The 27876-nt window shown below is 49.1% G+C and overlaps 1 protein-coding gene and 1 pseudogene across 2 annotated transcripts in view; one reads left to right on the forward strand and one right to left on the reverse strand.

Moving 5' to 3' along the window:
- Positions 1-11822, forward strand: part of SUMF1 (sulfatase modifying factor 1) — a 127173-nt gene extending 115351 nt beyond the window's left edge. The window contains exons 13-15 of one of the 2 annotated variants that reach the window (XR_005647563.1): positions 1771-1874; positions 6771-7200; positions 10941-11822. The gene's annotated coding sequence lies outside the window, so the exon portion shown is untranslated. Of the gene's footprint in view, positions 1-1770; positions 1875-6770; positions 8718-10940 lie in introns of those variants that run through there. The other variant, XR_005647562.1, reaches the window with a different exon arrangement.
- Positions 11823-20773: 8951 nt separating this feature from the next.
- LOC120582637 (uncharacterized) lies at positions 20774-20893 on the reverse strand (annotated as a pseudogene).
- Positions 20894-27876: the final 6983 nt, after the last annotated feature.

Genomic DNA, 27876 nt, shown 5'->3' on the forward strand with positions numbered 1-27876 from the left:
CTTCTGATGACTATCTTGAGCATCGGCCATGCTGGAAATTGGCCGATGGATTTGTTGTTGTCGTTGTTGTTATACCTACCGAAACTTCACTGCTTTGGCCACTTTGGACTGTGTCGCTGTCACTGACGAGTGCATGCACGTAGAGAAAAAGCCGAGGTGTTAGGGCTTGAACTCAGAGGGAGAAGCCGGTCAGTGGGAGCTGCGGTGGCGTGGGAAGCTGTAATGTTGGCGACGTGTATACGATGAGCTCTGAAGGACGCCGAGGGTTGCTTCGTTTCATCAGGCTCAGCTCTCTGTCGCACTCTGCAGCATCTGCTGAGTGGTATGCTTCCGCCTACCTGGCCAAGGACGGGGCACTTCCAGGTACCCTAGAATCAGCGTTTAGGAAAGGAGGGAGGCCACCCCATCTTCCACCTGTCTACCTGGGATCAGACTTGGCATAGATGTGCTTTTGCTTTCAGTATCTCTGAGTGCACAGAAAGGACTGGAAATGGGGTCGGCTCTGGTCATTTTGAGAGGATGAGGGGCGGGCCATGTTAGGTGCTTGGTTTTCTTCTCTTTATTCTCATCCCAGATGATTTTTCCTGGTGGGATCTGGCTAAAGTGAACTTCAAGGACAACCTGTAGGCTGTTTACAGCAATAGAGCGAGTTACTTATTGTGGACTTTCAGGATCCAAGAGCAGAAATGCCTCCCGTCCTTGCCAACTGTCTCTGCATCGGTGCCGAGATGCTGGCAGCGTAGGCACTAACTGGGGGACGTCTGGGAGAAGTCTGCGTGGCACCGAGAATGTTCTAGGGCATGCTGGAAGGGAAGCAGGGGTGAAAGTGGGCAGGTTTTCAGAGCAGGCTTGAGCTCTTACGTCCTTCACGCGGCTGGCTCTGGCCTCGCTCCTGCCTTGAGCTGCGATTGCAATCATGATCTCGGCAGGCGTATACCAGCTCCAGTCGAGTTGCAGATGGTTGACACCCAAGCCAACAGAAAACGCGCATAATCCACGGGCTAATAGATTCTTGCAAATCCTCCAGAGACAGCAGGACGCGCAGCCATACCCAAGCTGTTCCAATTTCTGCAAACTCCAAACTGGTTAGGCGGGAGAAGATCAAAGGCAGGCATTTAAGTCACAATGAAAAGGTAGACCGATTATATATTGGAGTGGCTTTGCATTTTTAAACTGAATGCGTCTTTCTTCCCTTCACTCACGTGTTCTTTTATCTAGCTCTGACCCCCAAACCACATATTACCTCCTCTAGTAAATCCTAGTGAAACAGTGCTGCCCACCCCTTGCTTTTTTGGTAGGTTATTCATTCTGCCCTAATGAAGAAATCGCGTAACGGCAGGCAGAAGCGATCAGGCTGGCTGGCACAGTGCGGAGGGCCCTGGCCTGGGAATCTCGAGATGTACTTTCCTCCTAACCCCGTCTTTACGCTTTGTGGACCTCGATGAGGGTTAGTGTATGAGTTTGTTACTGCTGCTCTAACAAACGCTCATAAACGTCGTGGCTTAAACAATGCAGGTTTATTATCCCACAGTTCCATAGGTCAGAAACCCAATCCGGGTCTCACCAGGCTGAAGCAGAGTGTCGGCAGGCTGTCTGTCTTTCCGGAGGCCCCAGGGGAGAATCTGTTCCCGTTCCTTTTCCAGACCCAGGAGGCCGCTGCACCCCTTGGCTTATGGCCTCTTTCTTCCATGTTCAAAGCCAGCAGCGGCAGGTCACGGTCTCACGTCACGTCTCTGGCTGACTCTTCTGCCTCCCTCTTCTGTTTTTAAGGAGTCATGTGATTAGATGGAGTCTACTGGGATGACCCAGGATAATTTCCCATCTCAAGATCCGTACCCCTGTCACATCTGCAGAGTCCCTTTTTGCCATGTAAGGTAAGAAGTTCGCCAGTTCTGGGGATTAAGGCCAGGGCATCTTTGCGTGGGGGAAGGGGGTGGCATGACGTTAGTGTGCCTGCCAGTTATTTAAATCTATCAATACTAAATTCTGTTCTGGAAGCTTACGGTCTTCCCAGCACTGTCCTACAAGTCCTACAAGAATGCGATCTACACGTGACCCAGATTCCACTCAGTCTCTGATACACAAGGCTGCAGACTCGTACCTGACAGGCCAAGTTAGGCCCACAGTCTTGTAGGCCGGCCTACGTGCTTTTAAAATGTCTGTTTAATAGAAAAATTTTAAATTGGGAGATGCCACACAAGGACACACATTTCCAGCTTCTCTTGAAGGAACAACAACAAAACAACAACAAAAACGAGACTCTGATAACACCAGGGCGCGTTGTCTGTTTGCTCGTTTGTTTTTTGCCTGACAGCAGCTAGCCAGAATCGAGCAGTGCCTGTTGATTTTTGAACCTCCTTGTCTATGTTGCCTGCCCAGTGGTCCCTGAGTAGGCATTGGAATTTTCGAGCTGTGTTCTAGCCCCGCTGTGACGTCACCCTTACTATGTAATAGATCTTCACCTTGAGGACCCGGAAGTGCTGTAAGTCCCGAGTCATTCGGTGTGATTTAATCATTAATCGTGGAGCTACACAAACAGATCACTATATTTCATGTCTTTTTTTTTTTCTGGTTTCAAAAACAACACACATATTATGGAATTTGAGAAGGTGTCCCAGCTCACCGCAGCTACACCTCTACCGTGAACATTACAGTTAATTGAGGTTTTCAATATTATTGGCTTCTTTCTGTCTGTAACATTAAAACAAGGTAACTGTTTCTAGGTAGTAAATTATGAGTTGTTTTAGTAGCCTTCTATTTGAAAATGTGTTTTCCAGCTATCCTAAGTGCAAGTGATACTTTTATAATCTGACAAAATTTAACGGCAGTTATTTATTTCAGAGACATTCTTGTGCCACTAGGCTTTGAGCTGCCACTACTGAGCTCCCGGCAGAGAGTCGAATGGAAATTTATTCATTGCTTGGTATTTTGAGACTTGCAATTCCCGTCCTAGATTATTCACAGCTGTTTATAATCCAAAAGGCAAGGTGTGAGATTTTTTGATAGAAAAAAGCAAAATAAAAATAAAAACCAACCCATAGTTCAAAAAGCTACACATTCCACATCTAATCCATATATTATTTTGTTGAAAGAGCAAAAACATTTAAATCACATTTGAGGTTTTCAAATTATGTCTGATGATCATGTTACTGTGAACAATTACAGACTCCTTGAAATCTAACTTTTTGCCTTACATGTTACATAAGTCAAAAGGGGTGTTTTTAATCTAAATTAAAGCTGCAAGGGCCATGAAAGTATAGAACAGTGGAAAGAAACTTTGTTAGAGGTGGGAAGATTCATCTTCAAAGTATCCCTTTCTGAAGTGAACCCAAGAGGTGAAAAGTGAATTAAGAATTAGTTACATTACTTGAGCTTGTGTTTTAAAAGCTTTCAAACGGTGTCTTTTTTCTTGTTTTACACTACGACTCATTGAACCTATAAAATTTAGCTGGACTTTTTAAAAATGGAAAACCTTCACAGAAAAGCACACAATAAAGTCTTATCGGTGATGAATCATACCCAAAGTTAGATGACCGAGATCAAATGTCCCCTAATTCTGGTTTCCTCAGAGCAATGAGCCAGTGGAGAAGTTAGCGTTTCAGATAAGAATATGCCATGAACACTTTTGTTTCAGGGTGAATTTTTGTGTTTAAGCGTAAAGAAACAGAGGTGCAATTTCAAATTATCTATTGACTGCTCGAATATTCACCAAGTCAGGCAATTTGCAGTTTTTTCTCTTGGAGGCAGAATCCCTTGCTTTGCTGTAATTTCCCACTGTACCTGGTTAAAGAACAGGTTCTCCCCTTCACTGAAGGGGAGTGCACGTAGCAAATTGGGAAGAAAGCGGTTTGATGGCAACTGCTTGTGGTTGTAACTTTCAATTTTCCTGGGTTCCCTTCTCTTCCTGAGGCCTTGAATTCATTGTATCTATAAAAAAGGCAAAAAGGCAGGCTGGTAATGAGCTTGGCTGTGTTCATTCCCCTCTCCTGCCACTCAGGGGTGTATTTTTCAGTATTTGAAAGTTCAGCATTTTCAAAAGGGTGAGTCTATTTAAGGACTACTTTATTTTTGTATTTTGGGATAATAGATAATATGTTTCAAGCAACTCAGTGTGCATGTGAGTGTGTGTGTGTGTCTGCATTTGAAGGGGATTCTGAAACCTGGAGAACTGTTATTTGCTGCTTTGTTGTTGACTTTCCAAGGGGTTTGGTTGTCCCAGAATTGGCACTTAGCCAAGGGGAAGGAAAGGTTATAGTTCAAACATTTCATGCTATCTCTATTTTGTAGAAACTATATATTTGATAGGAGATTAGGACCGTTCTCAAAAATTTACTTTTTTTTTTTTCAAATAAAACAGCCCGAATTAGCCATTTCTTTCTTTAATTATGTCAGCGGTGTAGAACAGTGAGGACATTGGGATGGAGACTACCACTGTCTGGATTTTGTTTGCTCTAGAGCTCAGCAGAATGTGTGCTTCACGGCCGACTAAAGTTCCCTTGACGTTTGGTTTGTGTCAGAGACTCATGGCGCTCAGCTCCTGGAGAGCAAACAGGTTATTTTTCCATGCCGATTTGGCACGGCAGCCCTGTGGGAAGACACCTCCTGGATCGGGGTGGGAGACCCCCTCTGCCGTGTGGCCCAGTGGCTCTACCACAGCAGCCGATGCCACTCAGTGAGGAAGGCGAGACAAGCGGAGGGAAGCTCACGCGCTCGAGCTGCCATGTGTCTCCTGACCCCAGGGCAGGCCCCGTGGAATCCACCGATCCCATCCGCTCCTCTGGGCAAGTCTGCCGGCTCCGGGGCGGGGTCAGGGCAGGGCAGATGGGACCATCTGGCTTTCCTCCCCGCACGTGTTGGAGGAGACATGTCTAGGGACGTGTCTCTGTCACACTCCTCCCTCCCTCTGTCCGTAACCATCTTTCTCTGCCACGGCCACCCCGCGTTCGCGGAGGGTTCTCTGGAAGGCTGCATCCTCAGGATTCGGGGTGGAAGCAGGAGGAGGTCCCTTCTGCTCTTGTTCCTTGAAGTGCATCTGAGGAGATGGGCGTTTCTGGTACCCATTCTGCCGTCCTAGGAATGAAACCCAGGGATGGGGGGACGTGTGGGAGGATGGGACAGAAGCCCTCGCTTGCATGTCACTCTTCTCTTCTGCTCTCTCAGCTCCCTAGTTCAGCCTGGGAGTGGCTCTGGGGACTTCCTCTGCAGTGGGAAATAACTCGTGCGTCACGTCCTCTGCCTTTCCTACCTTGCTGCTTAATGGGAAAAAGCAAGCAAAGAATGCCCGAATCAGTCTGTCTCTGGCTTTTAACCTAAAGGGAAGCTTCTGGCATTTAGAAAACCGTTTTTTCTTTCTTTCTTTCTTTCTTTTAAATTTCTCTTAAGTACATAGCTTTTGCTATTGATACCGATTGCTTTCATAACTAGTCCACTGCTTATGACTTCAAAGCCAAGGTTGAGCAGCGACTTCGTTGTTCCCTGCCCTCTGGCAGAGCAGTGACTACACGGTCACAGAGGCAACAAGACAACGCAGGGTGAAAATGTATCCAGTCAATACCAGGAATATCGAAAGCCACCAGAATGCCAACACAGCTTTACATTTCTGTGTCATTTTGTGTCTTGCAAACCGTTTTATGATGAAATACTTAATTCCTTCTACCGTTGTGCAAGGTGGATCTTTCTATTTCCATTTCATATGAGGGGATTAAGACTCAGATAGATCAGGGGGACAGCCCAGGCTCACCTCTGTCACAGGCGTTTGGTCCTCACTTGGAACTGAGGCATTCTGATTCCTAGTGCTCTGCACTCCATCAGAGCCTTGGTTCCCGGATCAGTAGGTCTTGCGGCTTCTTGGGTTGTTACATTCTTCTGCCAGATGCTTTTCTGGGCCTCGTGGGCCACTGCCCTTCCTTCGTTCTTGACTGGTTCTTCTGTCTATGTTGAAGCTCGCTCCTGTGGTTTTAGCCTGGCTGTCGGCTGCTTGCTCCGACTCATGTCTCGCTCAGACCCAGATCAGCTCGCACTCCTGCCTCCCTCCGCCTGGGCTTCCCACCCCGCCCAGTGCCCCTCTGCCCGTTGACCGTAGTAGATCATAACCAGCTCTCCTGAATGAGTAGCGACCGGTGACCATTGCCACTTTCCAGCATCCTGCATTCTCGTTTTAGAACCTAATACTGTCTTAATAGCCTCACATAGAAATCCTTATTGGCATTTGGGGCCTGTTGATTGCAGTCTAGCTCAGAGCTGAAGAGCCGAGTTAATGGTTTTTGCCGTTTTGGGGGATATCAAGGACATATTAGCTCTGAGGAGACTAGGACAAATGTGGAAATTGTAGAGCACGTGTTCCTAAGAACTGTTGTCTTTCATGCCATGGAAGTTGCACAGTGGATTAAGTAGTTGGCCTTGACTTCTGCCGCTGACTCGCTGTTTCAGCGTCTAGGCAGTGGGGCAGTGCGGAATACACGCCTCCTTTGCCGTGGATCGTCATGTTTTCCTGTTGACGCAGAATCCATTTGAGTAGCAGGATGAAGTTAACGCTTAGAACACAGAGTCGGCTCACCAATATGCTTTGAATTCAGCTGCACATGATGTATACTTACAGCTCCATCGTTGCTAGGGACTCATTAACTCTGAAAAAATTGGTTGAACTTAACTAAAACAAATTACGTGTTAAGAAAATATATAATTAAAAAAACAGAGGATCTGTGACCTTCAGAGTTCGTGCTCTACTTCCTCCGGTGACCGTTGTGTTTGCCCTTATTCTTGTGTCACAGGGAAATGTGGAAATGTCAAGACAGGGGCGTGCACGTGCTTAAAGCTGTCACCGCGACCACTTCTCCAGGTGGCTTGCGAAATATCTTCAATTACAAGACATCGAGAACGGAGAGAAAAATGAAAGCTCAGATGACAGTGGCAACTGAAAAGGAGCGATGACTGACTCTGGGGGTCTCCGATAAATCTCAGTGTCACAAGGTCACATACGAAGGCCAGAGATAGGGAAATGGAATTGCATCTCTGGACGAAGTAACGAAAGGTCGTAGGGTCTGGAGGAAGTATTTCGACAAGATTTTCTGTCACAGAAGCAAAGGCAGATGCGGTCAGCAGAAATCGTGCAGATCAGCACCTGGTTCCCACTGTGAGCAGAGCAGAGGAGGTCCTGTAATCACCAGAAATCTGAGTAGACCCCAGGAACGTGGATACCATGTAAGAGAACAGTGGCGGAATTTTAGTTAGTTAGTTATCAGAATTATTTAACTTTTATCAGGGTCGGGGACTTGAAATAGATTGCGAAGGAGAGATGCACTGTCACTCGGGTGAAGTAACTTAATATTTCAATTCTTCGGCATGCTGTGTTTTTCATTTTCCTCCTTAGACTCTCAATACCTTTTACTTTTCTGTTTCATTTTTTAATTCGAGAGACAAAATAGTAATTAGTACATACCACAATACCGTGATTGTGGTAGGTACTCAGTAACTATTTGTTAAATAGAATGAATGATTGAATCAATCATTAATTACAAGGAAATGCAGGGATTATGTTATTGGAATGCCTCATAGTTTCATGTTTGCCGTGGCTGCTTGTTGATTGGCACGGCTTAAGGCGAAATTGATTGAAGTCACGGAGCTTTCAGAGCTGACTTTCAGATAGGATGTTTCAGAATGACAGTTTGTAGAGAAAGGGATATATTTACTGTTAAAGATATAGGTGGGTAGCTACCTAAACACCTTTGCAAGTAATCCTTTTTTTTTTAATTCTTCATCTTCTTTGTGTCTCTCTGAACTCTTCTGCTCCGAGCAGGGCCAGTTTAGACAGCGCCATCACTCACCCGAGGTGTTCTGCAGGTGAGTTAGGCTCATCTGCATTTGAAGCCATTTATACAAAAATGGGAGCAGTTGTTTATTTACGATCTTTTTAGAAGCAGCAGGGTTTTGGGTTGGTGTAATCTGCTTCTTTTGCCTGTTACTTAAATAAGAGGTGTGATTTTGTAGAAGTCTCCTGGAGCCAATTAGCTGCTTTGAGCATCGAAGCCACCGTGGCAGAAAGAGGAGTGGCAGACCAGTGGATCTTTCCCGTGATTCTCCAGGGGACACACTGCTCGGTAGTGACCTGGTTACTTCCAGCAAAGGGCGCTCGTTTCTGAGACTGAGACGGTCGTCCAGTCACAGGGGCAGAAAGGAAAGAAGCATCGCGTACAATCAAGGGAGGGAAGAACGGCCCGCGGAAAAGGCCACCGCGTCTCTGTGCCGCGCACGGGGACAGATCAGCATGTCAATTAACCTGGGGGATGGCGGGACGTGTTGGCAGACACAAGGGGGAACATACAGAAAGGGGTGCGGGTTTCGTCAGGACCCCTGGTCTTCCACTTAGTCTCCTTGGCACTTGGGACGTGGGATGTATCAGCCCTGTCTGTCTTGGGTACAGAGGTTGCGTAACTGACCTAATTCGAGCCGTTGGAAGTCGTGTCAGGATTTGAACTCGGGTGGTTCTCCAGCCCCCTCCCCCATCTGAAGTATCTCGCACAGCGGATGTTTCCCAGCGGACGCTCTGCTCTTCGTAGGTCCCCTTGACTTTTCTCGAGTCTCAAGGTCAGAGTCCCTTAGGAGGTTGAACTCTCTAGTTACAAGAAATGTATGTCACTCTGTGGCTGCCGGTATTGGCCCTAGTCCTGTCCTGAGCCAGGTGTGCAGTCAGGGCTGGAGTCAGCTTCCTCCCCTCCCTGTTCCTGCTGTCCTGGTATCGGTCCGCCCTCCGGCCCCCCCGCCCCTCAGCCCCCCGCCCCTCAGCCCCCCCGCCCTCAGCCTCCCGCCCTCACTCCGGCCCCCCGCCCCACTCCAGGCCCCCCCTTCCCCCTCGGCCCGCCCCTCCCAGCCCCCGCCCCTCCAGCCCCCGCCCCTCCAGCCCCTGCTCAAGGCCCGGGATCTGCACTCTCAGGGTTTGGTCTGTGCCCCTTACTGCTAGCTTTCTGGGGCCTGGATTCTGGTCACTGCTTCTGCGTTCCTCGTGTGCTAACCGGTTCTCGCGCCTTGTTCCCTTCTCGCCCCTTGTTCCCTGTCCCCTCCCTACGTGTTTATCCTACCCGCGCTGTGCTAAGAGCTGGAACCCTGTGAGACCCTCGGATGCCTACCTGCTCCTTCTCACCTGTGCAGATCTTCTGCCTCTTAATCTGACTGCCCACTTCGCTTTCCCTCGCCGAGGCCCCTGGATCCCAGAGTTGTCCTGACATCAGGTGTAGGATGGGAGCTGTGCCCATGCATAGCACCCTTGCACAGGTGCACCCAGATTGGGATAGAAAAGTAGTAAGCAAATAGTACCCCCAGTTTGTATGCATTTGGCATGGCATTCATTACAATGTTTTGCTGGCGTGTCAGTAGTACAACTTTATAATCTCAAAGTTTTAATTTATATAGGAAAATAAGTTAATGTGACGAATCTGATTTTTATCTTCCCTTGGAAGAGGAGTTATGCTCTATTTGGTAATGGAGCAAGCAAGTGTATACCAGCCAAGAATTCACATAAAATGCTTAATTTTATTTTGATAACCTGAGGTTTATAATTTCAGAGTTTTAAATATTCTCATGTGACTAGCGTTACTACCAAGTTCACTTTTACTATCTTGAGATTTTTGACCTAGAAGTTGTAACTGTTGTTCTATTACCAGCAGGAATGTTCTCGGCACCACTTTCCCATGCACCAGGGAAATGTGCACGTACCATTCGTGCTTGCTTGACGCGTGCGTGTGTCACTATTAAATACTTATGCCGTGTGAGAAAAGAGAAAACTTACAAATAGCATTTGATAAATATTTTTTAAAATGACTTCAACTGCAAAGTATATGTTAGTGATGAGAGAACAGGGACGTTTTTAGCACAGACGAGACAGTCAGTGGGTTGTGTGCACTTAATGTCCCAGCGCTGGAAGGGTTCCTTTCCCTTTCGCTCGAAAAAATCGTTTCAGAATGGACGTGGGTAAGAGCGGAGCTGCCAGAGGGACAGCCACAGAGAGCGCGGTCACCCGTAACTCTAGCTGTTCTTAGAATCCGCTTCCTTTGACAGCTCACTGCTGACGGACGCAGGAGCGTTCCTTAGACCGTGGGTGAGAACTCCATTGTAGACGTTGATGCTTAAACTCACAGTTCTTGCCAGAATTTTCCAGACTTTGGCTCTTGCCTCTTTTAATCTCTCTCTTCCATTTCATTAACCCAAACCCGCTGGTATACCATGTTAGAAAACGATGAGAAAAATGAAGCCAAAAACTCATTACCTGTTGTTTCTTCCCAGGCAGTGTTGATTAGGTTAGGATTCATCAAGAGTTTCTTGTTTTTGGTCATCAGTATTGTCTTGTAGAAATGTGGTCAAAGAAGTACAGTGGTCTTTTGAAGTTAGGGGTTTAATAGAAAGTTGCCCACTGTCGGCCGCTGTATGGAACTCTGTGTGTGCGTGTCTCATGTACAGTGACTGGAGTCCTGATACGTGCTGGTCAGAACACCGCTTCAGAATACGGCGTGGATCTTGTCGCGCCCCTGCTCAGGAGCTTTCGGCGGCTCCCGTTGCTCCCAGAATGAAGGCAGAAACCCGCCTCATCGCTCACCTCTTCACACCGTCTTGCCCTCGCTCGTTTCGCTCTCTGTGCTCTGTCCTCTGTCCAGTTCGTCGAGTGTCCCCTTCTTGTGCCACAGGACCTTGACTGATGCTGACCCCCCTGCTGGAGCCTCTCGTTCTTCTCTCCCCACTAGTCCTCTCTCAGATCTCAGCTCGGGAAAGACTGACCCAACCCCCCGATCCGCGCCAGCCCCTCCAGCTCACTATTCTCTCTTCTTACTGCCACCCCAGTTTCCATTTTACATTCGCGTGGTGGTCTGTGATGCATGTTTGTTTCTCCCTCTGCTATGGGCTCCACGTGGGCAGGAGTCTGTCTGGTTTTGTTCCTTATTGTTTGTTTCCAGGGCCTGGCAGATGATCTGCTCTCAGTGAATAAATGAATGAAAAGATCAATACGACATGAGAGTGGCTGGTGGGGCACTGGAGAGCTGGCTCGGGAGCTCCAGCTCGGGAGCCCAGCGACACATGAAGTTCAGCGAACAACTGGCCCCGTCTGCCTGCGAAGATCGTCCATCCGCCTTTTGGATCCCGGTTTGGTTGCACCGCGTGGAGCAGCCAGGCGGGAGGGCTGCTCGCCACAGCCGCCAGAGCAGTATGTTGGTTGCTCTTTCAACCAGAGATTCAATGTGTGATCTTCTGAGTTGCTATTGGAGGCCAAACAGTTTGTTGTTGATGGGCTGGGAATGATTTTGTTGTAAAATACGTCCTGTTTGTGGAGTGCTTCTCATAGAATGATCTCCTCGGTCCTCGTGGGGACCCTGTGATAGAGACAGAGCTGTACCGGGAACAGATGAGATGACTGTCCTACACTGGCACGTGACCTACCCAAGCCATGCCCTGTCTAAGAGGTTGAGCTGAGACTAAAACTTGGGCCTTCGGACTCCAATCCAGGACTAATCTCGCCAAGTCCAAGTGTCTTCTTCTCTGAGAGGACTTATTATGTGGGAACCAGGGCTCAGAGAAATTTTACTTGGCATTCCCTCGCCCCACAATGAAGATAAATGACTGACATCAGGATAGGCTGGCTGCAGTTTATGTCACAGGGTTTTGGACATCTACGATCCTTTGTTCTCTGTTGAGATGTTACGTCACATGGAGATATTTGAAGACTGTTCTGGACCTGAACTTTAAATCTCTCATTTATCTTTCCTAACCTGAAAATTTCCCTTCTAATTATCTAAATTCTCTCTCTAATAAACCAAACTCTACTAGTTACTGTCCACTGATTTCTGCTGTGGAGTTTTATTTGTGTTTTGGATGATTAAATCTACTTCATGACAGCCATGGAGAAGGACATCATATCTTTATTTTAGTCCCGTGTCCTGAAAAATATGTTGTCACTGTAAATCTTATTTTAAAGGCCCTTATGAAAATCTTAATTCTTTCCTGATTATGAAATTAATACACATCATATAAAAAAGTACAAAGAATGAAAGATAGATAATCTACATTCTACATTTTAATGATAACATTTAGTATAATACCTTCTAGGAAAGTAAAAATTATTTAAAAATATTATTTTAAATAACTTTATAATAGTCCATCATCTGAGTATAGTATACTTCATCTAATCGTCCTTGTAATTTTTTGATATCTAGATTGTTTCCAATATCTCACTATCATAAGTAGTTTTGGATGAACATTTTTGTCCAAATCATTGGTTATTTTCTTAGGATGATTGCTTAGAAGTTGAATCATTAGGTTCGTGAGTAATAATGATTAAAAAAAATCCTTCTAAAAGTAAAATATAAAATAAGAAACAAAAGGAAAACAGTACCAAAGTGTTCAGAATAAAAATTAAAAGCACTTAAAAAAAACTAACTCAAAATGGATCATAGACCTGCATGTAAAAATGCAAAACTATAAAACTTCTGGAAGATAACGTAAGAGAAAATCTAGATGATCTTGTATTTTAAAAATACAGCACCAAAGGCACAGTCTATTAAAGAAATAATTGATAAGTGAAGCTGCGTTAAAATTAAACACTTCTGCTTTACAAAAGGCATCGTCAAAGGAATGAGACAGGCCACAGACTGGGAGAAAATATTTGCAATGGACATGTCTGGTTAAGGACTGTTATCCAAACATACACAGAATTCTTAAAACTCAATAATAAGAAAATAATCTGATTGAAAAATGGGCAAAATATCTGAACAGTTACCTTACCTAAGAAGATATATAGTTGGCAATAAGCATATGAAAAGAGGCTCACCATAATATGTCATTAGGGACTTGTGAATTAAAACAATGAGATACCCCTATTAGGATGGCAGAAATTCAAAACACTGACAACACCAAATGCTGTTGAGGATGCGGAGCAACAGGAACTCTCCCTTATTGCTGGTGGGAATGCAAAATGGTCCAGCAACTTTGGAAGGCAATTGGAAGGCAATTCTTACGAAACTAGATATATGATCCAGCAGTTGAGCTCCTTAATGTTTACCCAAAGGAGCTGAAAACTTAAATCCACAAAAAAAATCTGCACATGAATATTTATAGTAGCTTTAATCATAATTGCCAAAACTTGGAAGTGAACAAGATGCCCTTCAGTCGATGAATTGGTAAACAAATCAAGGTACATCTAGAAACAGAATGTTGTTCGGCACTAAAAATAACTGAGCGATCAAGCCGTAAACAGATGTGGAGGAACCTTACATGCCTGAGAAAGCTTGTCGGAAAAGGCCGCATACTGTGTGATTCCAACTTCTGCGTGCGTTCTGGAAAGGATAAGACTGTGGTGACAGGAAAAGGATCAGGTTGCCAGGGCATGGGGCGGGAGGAGGGATGACTAGGCAGAGCCCAGAGGGTTTTCAGGGCAGTGAACCCACTCTGCATGCTGTTAGAATGCTGGTTACGTTTGCCCAACCCCCCGGAATGTAGAACACCGAGACTGAACCCTAATGCGAACCATGGACTTTGGGTGATAATGACATGTTGGTGTCGCTTCATTGATGGCTGCAGATGGACCGCTCCGGTGCAGGGATGCTGTGTGTGCCCGGGGTGGCAGTGGGGGACGGGCAGTGTATGGCTCTCTGTACTTTCCACTGGATTTTGCTGTGAACCTAAAACTTCTTTAGAAAACAGTCTATTAAAAAAAATCCTCTCCCCTCCCCTCTTTCTACTGGGCCACTCAGGAAAAAGTTCATCGTCGGCCAGTTCTCGTTTCTCTTTTTAGTTTTCCTGGCAGTTGTGAGCTGACTATTTCTCCAGTCCTTGATTTCTCAGCTTCGGGAAGTTTCCGCTGACTCTAAGAAAGACGAACGAGGACTTCACCTCACTTTTATGATCTGCCAGTTCTGTGGGATATATGTTTTCCTCTTAGTTTCCTTTGTAGCTTTTAAGTCTTGGGACCCTGATTTTAATGTGTCGTACACCTTGGGATGGTGGCGTGTTTGTCCTTCCTGCTCACCATTTCACCATTGCATTGGAAACTGCCTCAGATGTACAGGCCTGGTGTTGGTGGTGTGTGTGGGTGGGAGAGGCAGTAATTCGGGGCAGCTCTGAGTGAAAAGACAGGAGGGAGACCGCGCCCTTATCCTCTGGCAGTGTCCGTTCAAAATGATCCGAGATGCTGTCACGTAAAAAAATCAGCACATAACCTCCTGGCTTCTCGTCTCAACTTGCCTCCATCATGAGAAGTACGAGGGCCTGAGGGCCTTCAAGAGCTGCCCGAGGAAGGGCCCGGTGCCTGCATGTCGCGGCCATCACCATCTGTGTCACGGGTGCCTCTTGAACGCGACAGAAGATCGTAAAGCGTTTCTCCGGGTTACAGGCTTTAGTGCTTGCCTCGTTTCTCCAGAGGTGCGCGGTAGTTAATTCAGTCATTTACTGGTTGGTTTCCCCAGAGAGCTTTCTTCTTGGCGCTGTTTCCTTTCTTGGCACATGCTCGATGTCACCCTCGGTGAGCTGACGGCTCCTCAGTCTGTACCTCTAGCCTCGTCTTTCATCACTTTCCTCAACAAGATCCTCAGACTTAGGAAACTCAAAACTGTACTTACCTTTCCCCGCAGAACTTGCCAGCTTTCCACCTTGCATTCCACCATCAGGCCCTTGCTCAGGCAAGAAAATCGGGCGCCGACCGTGGCTCCTCCATCTCCCGGGTCGCCCCACATCGGGTTGGTCATCAAGTCCTGCTGATGTTCCCTGCTACAGTTTGTAATTGATTTGTTATCTTTTTTTTAAATTTCTACCACTGTGGGCCTTGCCCAGACCAGCATAGTTTTTCAACTGGATTAATGCAGTTGCTTTTTATCTGGTTTCTGTGCCTCAAGGCACTGTTTTCAAATTCAGTCTTTGCACTGCTGCCAGAGTGATCTTTCTAAAATACAGATTCAAGCACTGTTACTCTCCTGTTTGAACCATCCCATCTCTACCTCTGTCGTCTGTCTATCTATCGATCGATCGATTTATCTATCTATCTATTATCTATCAATATAAACATGGTTTGCCAGAGAAACAGAACCAATAGGAGATGTAAATGTATGTATGTATATGGATACACACACACACACACACACACAAAAGATTTATTGTCGGAATTGGCTCACATAGTTACAAAGGTTAAGAAGTCCCATGATCTGCTGTCTGTAAGCCGGTGAACCAGGAAGATGGTCTAATTCAGTCTGAGCACGAAGGCCTGGGAATCGGGGCTGATGGCGAAAGTCTCGGTCTGAGAACAAAAGCTGAAGAACCAGGAGCGCTGAGGAACGAGGGCCGGAGAAGGTGGGTGTCTCAGCCCAAGCAGAGAGCGGACTCGCCCTTCCTCTGCCTTTTTGTTCCATTCGGGCCCTCAACAGACTGGACAAGGCCCACTTCCTTCGATCGGGGCGACCTGCTTTACTCAGCCTACTGGTTCAGAGGCTGATCGCCTTCCCAGACAGCGTCAGAGACACGCCCAGCAATAACGCGTTACCAGCTCCCTGGGCGTCCCTCAGCCCAGTGAAGCTGACACGTAGAATTAGTCATCACAACATGTACATGCGCAAATACACGCACGCACATCCCCTTGATGACATTGCCTGCAGGCTAATTGGCCTCATCTCTTCCTAGAAAAATCTTTCTTTTCCGTCACTATGCCATGCTCTCCTTTGCTTCTGGAATGTCACACCACACCGGTTATTTCTTTTGCCTGGATGACTCCTCCTACCCCTCTTTAATTGGTGACTTATTCTCACCTTTTGCGGCTTGTATATATCTTTCTTCCTGAATCTTCCCTTGATAACTAAAGTCTGGAATAGCGCCATTCCCAGGCGCTCCCACGGAAATATTTTCACTTTTCCCATGTGCCGTATGGTAATTCTGGTTTGCACTTTCGATCCTAGTAGGCTGTGAGTTGTGTACAGATGTGAATATACACACGCATTCATAAACACGAGTGCTGAGTGAAGATGTGGATGAGCACAAGGAATGGAAAGATTCCATCGAGCATCTACGTGGAGCTTTGCTGTTACAGTGAAGTCCGTGGGAGGAAGAAATAAAAGCAAAAACAGGAAAGACATTTGCTACCTGAAGGTAAGTTTTTAATCGCTGCTTCTACTGGAAGTGCAAAGATGTTGACATTTTATATTCCCTTTGATTTTTGATAAATTGATTCCTTTTCTTGAATGTTAATTCATAAAATAGAATTATTTAATCACAAAATGATTCATGTAGGCTTATCCCTGATTTTAAAAATGAGAAAGAGCCTCAGAGAGCCTAAGTGGCTTGTTTTAGAGTCGGGGCCAGATCCCAGCTCTCTGGCCTCTCAGGCACTGTAAATGAATTAAACGCCCATTGAATTGTAGCATGTGCTTCCTGTACACAGTTATCCACGTTCCCAGTTTAGGTCCTTAGAAAAACGGTCGTAATTCTTCAAGGCTGGGGCATGATCGCTTCAGTCCCCATGGGACACACAAAGTGTTAATAGCTAATTAGGCAAGAGTGATCCAGGTGGTCCCTGGGGGCACTGGTAAATGTTGGGACACCTCTGGGTATGATGGAATAGTTTTTGGCACATCGGGGGAAACACTGGAGCTTCTCCTTCGGGCGAGGGAACAGCAGGCCCCAGCCTTTCCCACAAAGCCACAGCCGTGGGCTCGTTTAGCACCGACTTCAGCCCCATAACTCATGTCCTCACCTTCTGACACGGGTTCAAGGACTCCCTCGAGAAACCTGTGTGCCGGCATTTCATGTCTGCTCATCTGTGCCCGATTCCTCATGACTCAAACACTTCGAAACTGCAGTGTGATATTTGAAGGCCTTGCTGAATCGCATACTTCATGTTAAGCATTTCACATAGGTTGTGTGTTCTGTCAGCAGAACAGGCTGGCCTTTCGTGCGCGTTAAACACGCCAAGTTACACTGGTGCTGTTTTGTGGTTCAGGGATCGCTCACTGAAAACGTCTGCGGTGACTGCTTTCACCATGGAGCAGGAAGAACAGCTCGTGAAAATGGCTTATAAAAATAAAAACAAGACCGCGGTCCACCCACTGCAGGTCCAGACTCCCCCGAGGCATCTCATTATGGTAACTCAAACACCTCCTTGTTCAGCGAAGTCGGGGGGTTTGGAGACGGTGCCTGAGGCGCCTCCTCGCTCTGACGTCACGGGACGTGATGACACCCCTCAAGAAGCCACCTGCGGGTCTGAGGACGAGCGCGGGTCGCGGCCCCACAGAAGGCGCTGCGCTTCCACACGCACCCGTCTGCGCCGCATCTGCGGGCGGGTCCTCCGCGGGCGGGTCGCAGCCTGGCTGAGGAGAGGTGCAGGCGTTTGCCTTCCGTGGACCCGCAGGCTTTTGTTAACCGCTGCTGAACGTCCGAAGTAACTGAATATGAGAGATGGGGACTCCTGGCGAGGCCCGGGGGTGAGAGAGGAAAGAAGGGACCATGACCCGCTGACCTCGTGGGGCTGGGGCGCGCTCGTTCTGAGCGGCCGTGTCGGAATCCCCATCTTCCCTAACGCACACCTGCTCGGGGTCTCTCAGATGGCGACAGTGGGCGAGAGGTTGCGCATTTTGGCTGGCGAGATCTTCTGTGCTCCGGGATTGTCTTCTTTATAACTCGTGACCTTGAAAATCGTTTTAAATGATAAACAAGCAAAGACACAATCACGTTGTTTATAGCTTTCTCTTTCCTTCTTCTTTTCTTTTGGCTGCAAGCAAGTATAAATTCTTCCTTCGGAATAGTACCCTGATTTCCTTTGGGAGAACTGTCCCCATCATTTTATGTGATGTTGCTGGGATGGTGAATTTCCAGGTGCCTGTCTTCCTCCATGGAATCTGGACGACAGAGCCTTGTGCTCTCTGCTCCCCGGGGGCTGACGTGGCCACCGCATTCTTTCCCCGCCTTGAGCTAGTGATTTAAGGACATGAGGACAGCTGGAAGGCACAGCACGGGAGCGGAGCGGCGGCCCTAGCGTCGCGCTGCCCCCGCAGCAGTGTGCTCGCTGCGTTTCTCACTTCTCGGCTTCGGGGGTTCCCCTGGTGGCTGCAGGGTGCACACCTGCCCCTCCCGCAGGCTCCCGTTGCTTCTGTGACCCCCTCCACCCACAATATGTTTGCTTCTGATTAAATTGGTCAGCGTCAGTTCTGAAGATTCCAGTCAAGGACTACGATGCGTGTGTCCAGTCTGCCGGCCAACAGTGAGCTCCACTTCCGTTCGTCACCGAGGCGGCGGGAAGGATTGAAATTGGACACTCACCAGTCTCAGTTACTTGTTCCCATCGTCCCGTTAAATGCACTCTCGCCACCAGCACCTGCACTCGGCCACTCAGCAGATTCAGAAATGCATGTTTTCTCAAGCCTTAATAAAACATGGAATGAATTCTTCCTCTGTACGAGATCACTTGATACGGTCTTTCTGTCTGCGGCACAGAGGTCAGGGGACGTTCATAGCCCAGATTCTTACACAGTTCCCTCCCACTGCCAGGGTTCCCCTCGCGGGTAGAGTAGTGCGCCACCGTCGACCCATCGCCCCGATGAATGCGACAGTTCCCCAGCGTGCGGAGTCCGTGCTATCAGGGTTAGTGGTGTCTTAAAGAAAGGCCGTTATGTCCGCTCAAGAGGGTGATTCCTTCTCGTCTCTTATTTATCAGTAAAATGAATGAAAAAAAGCGTCTCTTTCTTTGCATGGATCAGCAGGACGGGGCGTGTCAGTGGGGGCAGTCGGGATGGCAGGCACCTCTGTCACCTGCTCCTCACGATCAGCAGTGCAAGTTTTATTTTTGCGGATTGAATTGTCACATGGTTTGGGTGACAGCAAGGGATGTGGTTAGAGGCTGAAATCAAATAGCGTGCTTCGCATCGGAAGAGTGGGGTTGAGACAAGTTCTCTGTATGATCTTCCGCAGACAGTGGTGGCCTTGCTAGGGTTATTGCATTTGAAAGCAAAAGGGGCCTAAAAGATCATCTCTGTATAACTCTCTCATTTCATCAGCGAGGAAACTGAAGTCCGTGAAGGTTATGTGACAGCTGAGACGGTGCAGTTGGTTACAGCCCACTCCTCTTCCTCGATTTCTTGTAATACACATTCTCATCTCTCAAAACTGGGCGGTGCCCAGCGAATAACGGGACATCTCTCTAGTTGGTTTCAGGGCAGAAGGTTTAGCCCCTAACACCCTCGTCATCTGTGGAGCGACCAGAGTGCCTTTTGTATCCTAATGGGATGGCCGGTGACCTGGGACCCGAGAGACCAAGGCATGATTAGGGGGTTGGGACTTCCAGTCCAACTCCCAACCTCCAGGGAGGGGAGGAGGGCTGGAGACCGAGTCAGTCACCGATGGCCAGTGATTTAGTCAGTCATGCCCATGTAATGAAACTTCTATAAAAACCCAGAAACAAAAGGGCTGGAGAACTTCTGGGGTGGTAAACATGTCGAGGTGCTGGCAGGGTGGCGTGCCCAGAGAGGGCGTGGATGTTCTGCACCCCCGTACCCCCACGCATCCCTCCCATCCGCTGTTCCCGAGTCGGATCCTTTATAATAAACCAGTAAACGCAAGTAGAGCGTTGCCTCGGGTTCTGTGAACGGTTCCAGCAAATGACTCAACCTGAAAGGTGGTATTTTATGGACCGTCCACTTTGTAGCCAAGCTGGACAGAGTGTGGGCACCCTGGGCAGCCAGTGCTTGCCTGGCATCCGAGGCGAGAGCAGTCTCGTAGGACTGAGCCCTCAAACCCGTGGGGTCTGGCGCGAACCCTGGGCAGTGAGTGTCAGGACCGAGCTGAGCTGTAGGACACGCGGCTGCGTCTGGAGCGTGGGGGGCGGGTCGGCGTGCGGAGACCCCGCCCGCGGGTGTCGGGAGTGTCCTGAACAGCAGCACAGACCAAGGCCCGTGGGGACACTCGTGGGAAGTTTTCGCTCTAAAAAAAGAAAAAACGTTTCTGTGGGAAATCTAATCCTTGTAGTGCAGATTCTTTTAATGTTGTTAATAATCTGAAACTAATTTATCAGGGATTTCTGATTTTCATGCATTATATTTTCTTGGAGCAGATCATACACAATTGGCCACTAATAGCTGGAATTTATTAAACGTTTACGACGCGCCAGGTGTGATGCCTAATGCCAGATGTCGTGTATGAATTATTCCATGTCATCCTCACAGTGGCTCCGTGAGGAAGGTGACTTCACAGATGGAAGAACCGAGGCTCAGGTTAAATAACCTGCCTCATGTTACCGGTGAGAAGGAGGTGGCTCTGAGACCCAGCAGAAATGACATGATAAGACAGGGTGTCGTGGCTTCTCTTCTTGGCTTTTGGGGCTGTAGACGTTTAAGAGGAAGGGGGTTGGCGAAGGCGCACCACACGCCAGCTTGTCGTGGAGGGCGATGGCAGGCGAGCGGTGCGTCCCTGTGACGACCGGGGGAGGACGCGGGCAGGGCTGGGACCCCCGAGCCCTGCTTCACCTGGGAGAAGTCTGCGTGTATTTGTCCAGCATTTTCCTTACCTCTCTGCGCGACCTTTCCTTGTTCGATTTCATTTGGAGTTTACATTTCTAGAGGCTCGTCGTTGTCTTGATCTAAAGTCCTTTGTACACCAGTCAGCACAGTTTCTGGATGGCGAAGGTCGCAGAGCACAGTGGTCGTGGGCACACTCTTTGCATCTGGATTTTTTTTTTTTTTTAGGCGAGGCAACCCTTGATTGACCTCACAGATTGCAAGGACCTTGTCAGCTTACAATCCCTTATTTTTTTATTTTTTATTTTTTACACCTACAGCACCTGGTCCTTTTCTAGGTGTCTCCCATCCAAGTACTAACCAGGCCTGACCCTATTTAGCTTCCGAGATCAGACGAGATCGGGCTCGTTCAGGGTGGCGTGGCCGTAGACTGCATCTGGATTTGATTCTCATTTCCTCGTTCCTTGCTGGGCAGCCTTAGTCAGAGAAATGCACCTCTCAGAGCCTCAGTCGTCCTGTTTGTAATTGGGGAAAAACTGTAGCCTGCACCTCACAGGCTGGCGAGACGGGAGGAGCAGAGGCCCCGCTCAGCACCTGCCAGGTGGCGGCGGCTTCAAGGAGCCAGTGCCGCTGCCCCCACCCGAACTGCTGTTCTCCACGCAGGTGCTTTATTTAAGGAATTAGTACGTCAGGGTTCTAAGAATTTACAGTGGGTTTTTTAGGATTTGGGACCTTGGAAAGCTGGAGGAAAAAATATCGAACGTTCTTTCCTTAGAAGGAGCAGGTGTTAAACTTCCCACTAACTACATTTCCCATCGTCCTCCAATTCCGCTTACGTCTGGTCTGGAGGAGCGATGAAGCAGAGCTTGTAAGGGGCGGGCAGACCCGGCGTGTGGGGGCCACTATCAGTTAGAGCTGGGGTTGGCTCCCATTGGCCTCATGGGGCCACTTTCCGTGAACTTAGTTGTTGGAGCAGCAGCGTTATCCTGAGTATTTTGTCCCCTGCCATCTGCCACTGGAGGATGTGTGCTTCATGCTAGTGTAGGATGAGAGGGATCTGGACCCAGAATCAGCCGAATGCGGTGGGAAATGTGTGTATTGAAAGAGTCCAGGAGACAAAGCAGAGTGGCTTGGTGTGGGGATAGTTGTGTTTTGAGTTAGAGGAGGTGTCTGGGAAAATTAACGTTGGCTTGAGTAATTGTAGGTTAAATCATGCTATTAAAAGTAGATTTATAGTTATGGATGATGCACAGGAGGCGAGTCACAGAGCGCGGTGCGGGGCCTGCGTGCTCCGCCCCCAGCAGTGGGGCCCCCACGCCATCGCTGCTTTTAGCTGCCTCGAAAGTCTCTTTCCACCTCAGGGCCTTTGCGGATCTTGTTCTCTCTGCCTTGAACCCTGACCTCCGACTCGTGCCTTGCTTAACTCTTCTTGCTCATTCTTCGTGTCTCGGCTCCATTGTTACTTCTTCAAGGAGGCATCGCTCTCAAATATACTTTAGGTTTATATAATTGTAGTGGTTATTTCTGATAAGATAATGAAGATCAGGCATGAAAAAGAGTTAATCTCTGAACCAGGGAGCCCAGGGCTGGAGCCGGTCTCAGGGGTGACTGGATCCACAGTCTCGCTCAATGCCTCCTGGGCTCCGATCCGTCCAGTGCTTCCCTCCCATCACTGCGGTCATTCTTCCCGTTGGGGACAGACTCCACAGTGCGGCGAGCGGGAAGGAGGCCTGTCCAGAGCCCAGTCCACACCTCTCTTTTCTGGGGCTGGCCGGGCCTGGGTTAGGGCAGGGCACGGAGCCTGCGTTTGCAGCATCCTCCCAGAGTAGCGTGGCGAGCGTGCCTGTGTGCGTGAAGGGGGCGCGTGGGTGGGGGTGCGGAAGGGGGAGCAGGGAGGAAAGCGTGTTGGGTAGACAGGAGCCCGCAGATCTCCGCTACCGTCGCCCTCATTTTTTTCTTGTAGAATCCGGTTCTTCATTGCGCTTGTCCAGTTTGAAAGGTGGCGTGCTTCGTCCATCCCGTTGATGCCTGCGGCTCACCTCTCCAGGTGCGCAGCCGCTTCTGCGTGCTCAGGGCTGTCCCCTCAGTGCGCGTGGCTGGCACACGGTAGGAGCTTGGTGATTCTGGGCGGAATGAATGAAATAGCCAGCGGAGACAGAGCGTACGAGGAGAGACAGAAGTGCTGTCACGGATCTTTGTACCTGGAGGAGCTTTAGAGTGCTTCTCGGGGAGCTCGGTCATTTCAGCGACTCGAGGACTGGAACGGGGCGGTGGCTGCCGACGTGTGGCGCCCAGACCGGCGGCGTGGGCAGCTCCGGGGAGTGTGTGGGCAGCCTGTTCCCAGGCCCACCCCACACGGCCTGGGTCAGAAAGTCCGGGCACGGGACCCAGGAATCTGTGTTTTAACCAGCTCACCGGGCCATTTTAAAGGGGCCAAAGTTCGAGAAGCCCTGGAGTGGGGGGTAGGAGGGCGCGGGAAGGTCATGCTCGCACAGTCCTGTCGCGGACGTCACTGGCAGCCCTCACGGCCCGCCTGCCGGCCCTTCCCCTGCCCGAGTCCTCCTGTTCCCTCTGCTCTTTTCTGCTTTGCCTTCAATGCTTATCTGTATCCGGCTGTTCCTGACAGAAGCAATGGAGAGATTATGATGCTTATTTACCGGATCGAAGAAATGAGGGCTCCGAGAGCTTACGGTGATTTGTTCCAGGTCACACAGCTGACGGTTGGCAGAGTGGCAGTTTTCAGTCAGAGCCTCTGTCTCCAAAGGGCGGGCTCTGTCCCTCCCCCGTGCTCTCTTACCGTGAGCGCCATGACGTTTAAGTACATTCCACCCTCCCAATAAATAACCACAGTTTGGAGAGGGGGAGTTTGTGTGTGTGTGTGTGTGACAGTGATTTAGGGATAATTTTGGAAGGCGAATCTCGAGTTGAGTCTGGAAGAAAATCCAAACTTTTGATGGGCAGAAAGGAGAGGGGAGGCCATTCCAGGGGACAACAGGGACGAATACAGCAGCCGAACAAGAAGTGGCTTCTGTGTGCATCACAGAAGCGCCTGGATTCCTGATCAGCAGTAGCCCCAAGAGGTGTGTCTGATGGGAGCGGCAGGGAGGGGCCAGGTGGTTGACATACAAAGGCAGAAGGACCGTTATGGGGCGGTGTTGTGACTATGCTGGTGGGCATCGTAAGATCGGATACAGCTGTTAAAACTCCTAAAACGGTATACTTAAAATAGGGAGTTTTATAGTCCATAAGTTATACACTTCAGTAAAGCTGACCGAATAGTTCAAAAGAAAGAGAAAGAAACGTGAGGATGAAAAACGAGGCGAAGTGAGCGGCTGCCGCCCGCTGCCGGCCCTGCTCTGCGCACCGTCGGGCATCACCGTCGGGTTTCATTCTTGGGAGAGCCCTGTGAGCTACGCGACGTTACCATCTCCATGTTCCTGCCGGGGAGACAGAGGCGCAAAGAGGTTACTTAACTCGCCCAAATCTCTCGGCTCGGAAGAAGCAAAGTTTACGTACGGACTCGAACCCGCTTGACCCCGGAGTCCATTCTCTGAACGGCCACGCTTCCGTCGCCTGGGTTCGCTGAGAAGCCAAACAGGCGGTTCCTGTGTTCTGTCCAGACCATTGGCTGTTAGTAAGAATTTTTACTAATAAGTTATATACTATTTTTACTTATTTTTACTAAGAAGTTATATACTATGAGTATATAATAGTAAAAATAGTATATAACTTATGGACTATAAAGTTTTTTGCTAATGAAAAGCCAGAGCTTTCCATTTTACAAAGGCAGATCTTTACTAGATTTGAACGTTAGTGGTCGGTCCAGCAATATCGTGCAGTCCCCTTGTACAGATTCACACAGCAGTCAGAGGCAGACGGGACGGTTTCCCGTTCTCATTACTGTTCCTGCAGATTCCCTCGTATTTTAGTTTATCTCTCAGGCTGCCGTGGGGCGCAGAGCGGCTCTGCCACCACCTTGTCGTGGGGCCCAGGGCCCGCCACTTACTGTCTCCGTACCCCGTTTCTTCACCCGTTAGCTGTGGCGTCTCCCCTGCCTCCCCTCCTGGCTCGGGAGTCTCTGCTCTCTATTTCCTGCCCAGCGGCAGTCACGCAGGACTCCCGTGGGTCATAAGTTGTGTTCTGTGACGATGAACCCTTTCCTTCTGCTCCGTCTGCTGGTTCTCCTTTTCACGGTGAACTTCGATGGGTCACAGCAGGAAAACTGAGTTTAGAAATGAGGTCTGACCCCTCGGAGGTGCCCTCTGGGTGAGGAGATGAAGGTGACAGACACTCTGGGGGAGAGCTCGGGACGAGGGGCGGCATGCTGCAGCCTGCATGTCCCACGCCAGTGGCCATGGTCCTATAGGACTTGAGAGCGATCAGTGGAACCAGGTGCTTCCTGACCACGACCAAATGCTGTCGTGGGGGAAAGGAACCACACACCTGGGGCTCCCTCACCAGAGACATGGTTATCAACAGGACCTCGCGCTTGGAGCCAAGGTGGCAGCGGACTTCAAGTTTTCTGGATGTCCAGGGAGAGCATGCAGGCTGTGCTTGGCGATGGTCAGAGGACACGTCCCAGAGGAGGCGAGAGGCCAAGGATAAAACAAAGTTAACACGTGTTCACTGCGGGAAGCTCAGGTGATTTTCAAAAAGCACACAGACAAAACGATCTGTTATCCCGCCAAGGATAATTGCTATTAGGGTTTTGGTGTATGTCTTTCCAGTTGGTTATTATCGCATTATATAATCAAAATGAAATCTTTTTATACATGCTGTTTTGCAACTTTAATTTTTAGCAATTTATGACGTTTTCCTATATGAATAAATCTTCAAAAGCATGACATTTTTACAATGGAAATGGCTTTTCTTATAAAAGTGTAATGCTTACAAAAAAATCAGAGGATGTATAAGACATCATAAGGAAGAAAAGAAAACCAAAATTACATAACCTACCTCCCGACAGTTACTGCCATTTACATTCGAGTGTGTAGACTGCCTGACCCTTTGCCGAATATTCGCATGTGTGTCTATGTATGTAAAGCATATATGCGTGATACATGTTACAGTTCATCCCTGTGGACACTTGATTAATATCTGTCAGCCGCCCTCCCCCCACGGAGCTTGAACGTCACGGAGGCAGAGGCGTCATCCGTCTCATTCAGCGGAATAGTCCTCCCTCCTGGCACAGTGCTTGGCACAAGTGAGGCAGGCAGTCAGCGTTCATGGAGCGAGCGAGCGTGCAGTGGGCCCGCACTGCGGGGCTGAGTCAGGAGGCAGCAGGATGCTGTCCAGCCGCGGGGGGCGGGGGAGGCTTTCACACCGTGATGGTTAGCGTCACTGCGGTTTTCAAAAAGCCAAAGCCAAAACAAACCACAACACGAAAAACAAACCCAATCCGAGCCAAACCAAAACTATCTGCTGCTTTTAACTTGGTGAAAATTTGCGTTTTGACTATTAAGATTTATGGCAACTTAAACTACCGTCTCCCAAGCTGTCCCCATTTTTCTAGCCAGCTCCGGGAAGGCAAGGAACGTGTCTCGTTCATCCCAGTGCTGCTGACGCAGTGCCACGTGCGTCCTTGGCGTCAGCACACGTCTCTTGGTGGGTGAGTGACGGCAGGGGGAGGAAGCCGACGGGACATCGTCCGCAGAGCGGCCCTGTGGTGAATCAAAGGCGTGCGACCCTTCTCTGATGTGATCAGATGCCAAGGTGACCGCTTCTTTCACGAAGATCCCTTTTCTTTGTCTAGTCACTAGACCTGATTAAAGAAGTTGCCGTGAGAAATATGTGTGGGCGGACAGTTAAGTAGCTAAGCCAACTTTGTTTTAACTCGACTGCTGTTATGTGACGCACACTCTCGGAGACATTTTAAAGGCTCTGAACTGGACCGGATGAACCAGAGTGATTCGGATTGGGATATTGGAAACTTTCATGTTGCTGGACGGGATCTGGAGAGGTCAGCTCGGAACTGCAGACCACTCGGATTGGAGGGACCTCGGATCCCCGCTAATGCGGTCTTCTCGCTTTGCAGATGGACAGACTGAGCTGTGCAGGGAGAGGCGGGTACTCGGTCCTGTGGCGAGTCAGTGGTAGAGCTGGGACTGGAACTCAGGCTTTCTGGGTTCCAGGCTGACGCGGTTCCGTCTGCTGTGGGAAAGGTCACCGCCCAGCGACACTGACCGCCATGCGAAGGCGCTGAATATGTACACAGGAGGCATGAGGGAGAAGAGAAGAAGCAGAGACGAAGGACGAAGAGACAGATGGAAATGGGAGCCTTCCTAGGTGATGCATTCTGTGGTTTCGACCACTGGGGAACAGACCGAGTCACACAGAATGATCTGGAAAGCAGAGTTCCACGAACTTCCCCGGCGTGCGTGAAAAGCTGGAGGGTTGCGGGTTTAGACGAGAATTTGAAATGCTTTGGTCATCAGTGCTGGAAGCTCACCATCTTTTCTTCGGACTTCACTGACTTTAGCAAAGGCACTCGGTTTGAGTCGCTGGACACTAATGAAACCGTCCATCGTGCACCGATGCTAAGTCCCTTCGTGTGAAGTGAGGGGAGACACGACACAGGAGGCACCGGAGCGGTCTGCTCGGGATCAGCGGCCCCGGCGACGGGCCTGGAGCCCGGGCGAAGTGAAAGACAAAGTGCGCAGCGAGTTTGGGCGTTTTGTGGGCGGCAGAGAGGAACTTACGGCTTGTAACGCCTCTTGCTCTTTCTCTCGCCCTCCCATCCTGCGTCTCAAACTGGGCCACTGCAAGAACCCCGAGACCCCGGCCCTCGCCCCCTCCAGCGCGTGCTGAACACCGCTTCCGCGGGGAGCTTCTTAAAACATCCTTTGATGGTCCCAGTCTTCGGCTCCAAACCTCCCAGGCTTTTCGTTGCTGAAAGCGGTGGTCCTCGGCTTTGAAGCTGGCAGCAGCACGTGGGAGCTCGTTAACATGCAGGCTCCGAAACACACTCCCGGGGGGCTCTCGGCGCGTGGCTCTAGGATGACACTCGGGAGTTATGTTTTCAACATGTTCCCAATTTATTTCTGATGCAGGTGCCTCAGGAACAATACTGAAAAACATTGCCTTGCATCGTGAAGTCCAGCTCATTAGCCAGAGGAGTGACGTTTAATGGTGGAAATTCAAGTCTGTGGCAGGCGGAAGGGGGAGGACATTTTGGGGAAAGGTCCATCTCTGAAACATCTATAGGAATCGGGTACACTGGCAATGAGGGTGGCTTCGCGTCTTCTGGATGGAAAGGAATTTGGAAAGTTATGGCACCAGATTTTTGGCTCGAGCCTGCCAGACCCCTGGCACAGCGGGAGGGACTCTGGAATAAGGTCGGAGACGTGCGCGTGCGTCCCATCTGCTGCGTAACCGTTTGGCCAGCCACGCGACTTCCCCGAGCCTCAGCCTCCCT

This window comes from Pteropus medius, unplaced genomic scaffold (assembly GCF_902729225.1).
Source record: "Pteropus medius unplaced genomic scaffold, Ma_sr-lr_union100, whole genome shotgun sequence".
Taxonomy (NCBI): Eukaryota; Metazoa; Chordata; class Mammalia; order Chiroptera; family Pteropodidae; genus Pteropus; species Pteropus medius.